The sequence below is a fragment of the Ruditapes philippinarum genome, unplaced genomic scaffold (assembly GCF_026571515.1).
Source record: "Ruditapes philippinarum isolate M1 unplaced genomic scaffold, ASM2657151v2 ctg3811_1_1_1_1, whole genome shotgun sequence".
In the NCBI taxonomy this organism is placed as follows: domain Eukaryota; kingdom Metazoa; phylum Mollusca; class Bivalvia; order Venerida; family Veneridae; genus Ruditapes; species Ruditapes philippinarum.
The window spans coordinates 81,770-87,769 of record NW_026857707.1 but is presented as its reverse complement, the minus strand read 5'-3'; the positions used below and the strand labels follow the sequence as shown (position 1 = coordinate 87,769).

The following is a 6,000-nucleotide window of genomic DNA, read 5'->3' as shown; positions in this document are numbered from 1 at the left end:
TATAGTCCGAGCCGACGAGGGATATATTGCAAACAACCATTTATATACGGCTCTTTAACCTGTCACGATATTTATAACGAATTTATAATACAGCAAACTTCCTTTTGAGAAAAAGTGAGATTTATTCGAAAATTGACAGCAGCCGTGTATAATATATAGCTATATAAACGTGACGATTATCCAATAAAAGGCGACATGAAAAACGTGCAGTATTATAAACATGTATTTAAACAGCAAAAAAGACGCACAATATCATTTCTTAATGAAACATTTTCATATTAATATAACCACAGTGGGTTAACGTTGTGAGCTTAAAACCACAAGTTTCAAATCAAGAAACATATTCGAGTGTAATTAATCAGTTCGGCGTAAAAGAGAAATCGACATTTAAGTAAAGTTCTGTAAAAATAGTAAATATACCAATCGCTAAAAAAATTAAAACATATCTCAAAAAAACATAAATACTTACAAGTCCAATGGTTTATTTAAAAAAATAAGTGACCGTGATTTCGAAGACGTCGACTATACTTAGCACCCGAAACCTGCTGACAAAAACGCACACATTTCACGAGAAAATCGTGCACAGAAAATGGATAACTTTAGCGTTTAGGAATGTGTCCACCATTGCACACATCTTTTTCCATCGTTTAGTACAAGACAAAAGGTAATGTGAATTTATTTTGCGATTTTTGATAGCTTGATATGTTTTAGTAATAATATAAGGGTTTTTAATTCATTTTTATTTGGTCATTTATCATATGTATAAAGTTTGTATTTTATCTGTTTATGTCATTTACAAGTTTACAAAAGGCCTCTCACAGAAGAAAAAAATGCATGTTCACTTATTTATATTTGGTTGTTATAAAATCATGTTAAGATTCCTTATATTCTACAACAGCTTTCTTTATCTGTATGTCCATCTGTCTGTCCGCGTATGTTCCACGCGTATCTGATCATTAAATGTAATTATAAAGATGGTAAATGTCTGCAGTGATCTGATTATGATACAAAACAAAATATGTGATCAAGATCACGTTTAGATGTGAATATTATAGTGTTACCTTGCTTAAATTATGCCCGTTATGATGTGAAGATATAAACTATAAACCAGGCTGAATTTGATTATTAATGTTTTAATTGAAATGTTCATTAGTTTATACACATGAGCTCGACATTGTATCAATGATTGGTATAAATTAGAAAAAAATTGAAACATCTAAGCTCTATTATAAATATACACCTGTATACAATTAATATGAATAAATTGAAACACCAAAAACACTATAATATTGTATATTTGCCTTTTTTATTAATTATTTCTTTATATTTTTCAATTATTAATATAATGTCAAGCTCCTGTGGTTTATGATCACCGTATAAATTTAAAGTTCTAATGAGGTTAAAGTCAAATACTGTCTGTAATTAACATAAAATTAGTTATAAAAATTCCAATCACTAATGAAATATATGAGCCGCTTCATGACAAAACCAACATAATGGGTTTGCGACCAGCATGGATGTAGACCAGCCTGCGCTTCCGCGCAGTCTGATCAGGATCCATGATGTTCGCTATCAGTTTCTCTACTTGTAATAGAGTTGGTAAGCCCTGATCAGACTGCGCGGATGCGCAGGCTGGTCTGGATCCATGCTGGTCGCAAACGCACTGGTGTTGGTTTTGTCGTGTGTGTGTGTTTGGTTTGTTTACCCTCGCCACCGGAATGAACCATATGGGCGAGCACATACTTCATTTAAAACTTACTTTATTTATATGGGAACTAATTTAATTAAGCTATAGTTTTATCGGTACATGTGTTTACGTGTGTGCCATAATTCCTATCACAAGTTCGTATAAAAGTACGTAACCCATGATAGGAATAAGATGGGATTGCTCCCATACTAAGTTAAAATGACGTGTATTTAAAAAATGAACAGCATGTTTAAATTACTTAAGGTTAAAAGGGCCGAGACGTTTATAAAAAGCACCGTCTCTTATAACAGGTCAACTATTATAATATACTATGTTTAAAAAAGAGAAAGAAAGTCTTTTTAAAGCAATGTCAGGAACGTATTTCCCCAATTCAATGTGGCTAGTTATTATAAGTCTAATTTGATCAGATACATACACAAAGGAGTGTCAAAATTGTTAAAACAAGTTTGTTTTAGTATGGAAATGATAAATTTTATTTAATTTTTAGTTTATTTCACCCGAACACCTGCTTAGTTATTTTTGTGTGTGTGTGTTGAGTTTATTTACCCTCACCACCGGTTTAAAACCATATGGGCGAGCATATGTTTCATTTATTATAGGGAAAACACTTTATTTAGTTAATATCTGCATATGTGACTAGTGAGTACAATATTTCCTGCCCCAACAATGCAAAATAATTGCACTGGATGGGGCCGGAAAACGGTGGGATTATATCCCACACTAAGATTAAAAAGCTGTATTTAAAATTTAAACTTAAATTAAAAGGGGGGAAGACGCTTATACGCGGACGTCTTCTATATAGGGAACAAAAAAAAAACCCTAATAATTATGTTTAATGATAGCTTCATTTATTGCAAATCATATTTATAATGTTAAAACAAATATTAAAAGGGGGGAAGACGCTTATACGCGTACGCCTTCTATAACAGACCAACACAGTTAGAATTGTAGATCTTAGTTTTTTTAAACTTTATTTAACACATGAGAAGGTTTATAAGTATAAACCTTAGCAACACGCCTGAGAACATAGTTTTTTACAATTTGGCCATCATTTAATACAATTACTTTTCGTAGGGAGAACAATGCAGAAACGATTTTGACAGATAGCGCCGAACCACGTTTAATAGGTAAATTTTGATTGGCCGAAAAATGCTTAGTTAAAGATGTTCTTATTGGTCTAAAGTGATTGCCTCCTTTGTTCTGATTGGCCGAAAATTCTCTATTTACAAAATAAGGAGGTCAATCAGATTTTGAAATATTTTGCAAATTTTCTTAATTTTTGGATTGACCTATATCGACAAGTTTGTCGCGCGAACGGGATAGAGATTTAGCAGGTGCCCTTAACACTCCATTGTATAGTATCTGTACAACTATTAAAAATAAAAATAAAACAAAAACTAACTTGTAAAATAACAATCAAATGTTTAATCAATGGTCCAATATAAATAGAAAATTTCCCAAAATATGGCTATAAGAAATATCTTTGTTACCCTTAATGTGATGAAATGACCCTTTTTAACAAATATAAGGCCATTTCATACGTGAGTGTATGTGTGTAGCTTATGCTCCATATGGGGGGACACATACACTTTTAATCTTTATATACAGGACAAAAAAGAAGAAGTAAAAACAAACACAGGGCGGGGGAGTTAGAATATTTACAATATGAAATCTTTTTAACATTAAGGGTAACATTAGCCTTCCATCCCAATTTGTTTGACCGATTGATTTGTATTGATAAAACAATGTCTGGCATGTATACCCAATTAAGACAATTTTTTAAGATTATAATATCACATTATACTTCCGTTTCACGGCCACTTCCTAGGGCCACAAGTAAAAATTTATAAATATTAAGACTATATAATCTGCATATTTACAGTTAAAAGAATAAGTCTACATGCCTAGACAACATTTAAAACTAAAAAAGTTAAGTATAGATTTGCAACACCGTCCGCGTACGTCCACGAAATGATAATTCGAAATACAACTTATATGAATATTTAGATAAGTTTGGAAACAAACACGTGCATCCAATACAACCTGTACAAATTATTAGTTAATTAATAAAATAAATGAGTTACATCCCTCCTGTCATCCCCGGATAAACGACCTGGATCTTTTGTTTAATTAGATGGCAAGCCGAAATCAGAATCGGACCAACGCACCAAAAACGACATGAGAGGCTATTTATTAATTTCTTTTATAATGTTCTTATTACATTAATAGACATCTCCAATAGTGCCAGCCCTACAGGGCCGTATCGAACACCTGAATGCCCGATGTGTGTACACTATTAAAGGGTCCATCAATATTTATATAAAATAAAAAATTTGTTAATTATTTAAACTTGAATTATTTTAGAGAATCGAAAAAAGTTCTAAATATCATTAACTCAACTCGTAAAAGTCATTTTAATATACCGTGACCAATTATTTTGTCCCATTTATACAATTTATTGAATACTTTGTTTTGATTGGTTACTAACCAACAGGTGCGCGCCGCCATAGATGAAACTCAGAAAAATTTAACTGCGTGTACACCTTTTTATAAAAGCATTTATTTTAATCATAAAGACCTATTTTTTAAGTGAAAAAGTGGTTTTGTCATGGCGCGGCTCAATTTATATATTTACACACATATACATGTATATCTATATCAAACCCTAAAGCAAACAAATTCAGCAATACTAAATACATGTACATACTGAGATCATCAACACATCACAATATATACAATTTAAGTCATAGCGTATTATAACATATATTTCACATTAAAATAAAAAGTGCAACAGTCAGTTAAAGCTATTTGTACCTATTTTTAGGAATAGATTACGGGATATTTATATAAGTTGTTGGAATGATAGTATTCAATCTTCATCCTTGTTAGATGTATATAGGGAATATAAGATCATATTTGAAGAATCGTTATATATAAAATATATTGAAAATGTTAAATATAGAAATGTTTTAGCCAAAATTAGACTGTCCTCACACAAACTTAATATCGAGTTAGAAAGACCTAATGATGTACCAAGGAATGAACGAAAGTGACTTTATGTTATATGAATGATATAGAAGACGAATTTCACTTTACCATTAAATGTCCGATATATTCTGAGTTAAGAAAACAATACATTCCAAGATACTATTGCAACACAAGTATGTTTAAATTCATTTCATTAAATGCAAATTGTACGCAAAAAAACCCTGCAAAATTTAGATATATACTGTGATAAAGCTTTTAAGCTTTTAAATTGAGGATAGTTTGTTATAATATACTGACGTTTAAGCTTTGCTCTCTTTCTCTGTTTTTTTTTTTTTTTTTTTTTTTGAAAAAATATTTAAAAAAAAACACTAAAAATAAGATCATTGTCACTGTTAGATACGCATTGTATATTCATCACCTAGATTTGTTAAGTTATATGTGAATATGATAATGTACATATATATTTTTTTATTTATTTATAATTGTATCTTCTCAAATAAAATATATAGTTGCGCGTCTGTCTGTTTTCCAACACTCAACAAAATACCATGATGAAATATTTTGACAAAAATAATCTTTATAATTAAGTCTAGTTTTGTTCTAATTCAGTTTTGTTTGGTTCGCTTTTTTAGGTTTTGTGTTTTTTTTCTTTATGAAATCAGTAAATATATTCATTTATCATCATGAATTATCAAAGGGAGGTAAATGCTAAAATACCTGTTATGTAATGTTTACATAAGTTATTCCCCTTGATTTGTCACAATCACTTTTTTTTTATTAAAACTGCTAGTTTTTTTGTGGATTCTATTGATATGCATTTCCAAAATTTTACAAACATAAAAGAAATTGTATTGTAGCTCAATTTGATAATGGGTAAAGATATATGCATGTATTCATATGCCTTTTAAGTAATTTCTGATCTCATTAAACATTCTCAAGTTTCATAAACCATTATTTTGCAAGTCATGCCTAATTTATGTGATATATGTTGTATTTGTATATTTAAAGTGACATTATGGTCATATTTTCATAGTCAAGTTGAATTGAATTGACGATATATTTTAAAAGATTGACTGTTAAAATGGTGTTTGACCAACAGTTGATACTGGAAAATGTTAAGGTTAAAATTATAAATCTGCCTAAAATTTAAAAAGACTGCTCCACTCTTTTTTTAAACTAAGCGTTAGAGATAATTCTAATGGATATGTACAGAAATGTCGTTTGGATCTGTGCGTTATTTATTGTTTATGCGAACTTAATTATTAAATTAAAAGAAATTATGATGGCAAAATGAAAACTTATTT

General features: G+C 30.1%; 1 protein-coding gene across 3 annotated transcripts in view; it reads left to right on the top strand.

The window, feature by feature from the left end:
- Positions 1 to 516: 516 nt before the first annotated feature.
- LOC132750638 (macrophage mannose receptor 1-like) overlaps positions 517 to 6,000 on the top strand; it is a 43,076-nt gene continuing 37,592 nt past the window's right edge. For all 3 annotated transcript variants that reach the window (XM_060740650.1, XM_060740649.1, XM_060740648.1), the window contains exon 1: positions 517 to 664. The gene's annotated coding sequence lies outside the window, so the exon portion shown is untranslated. The remainder of the gene's footprint in view (positions 665 to 6,000) is intronic.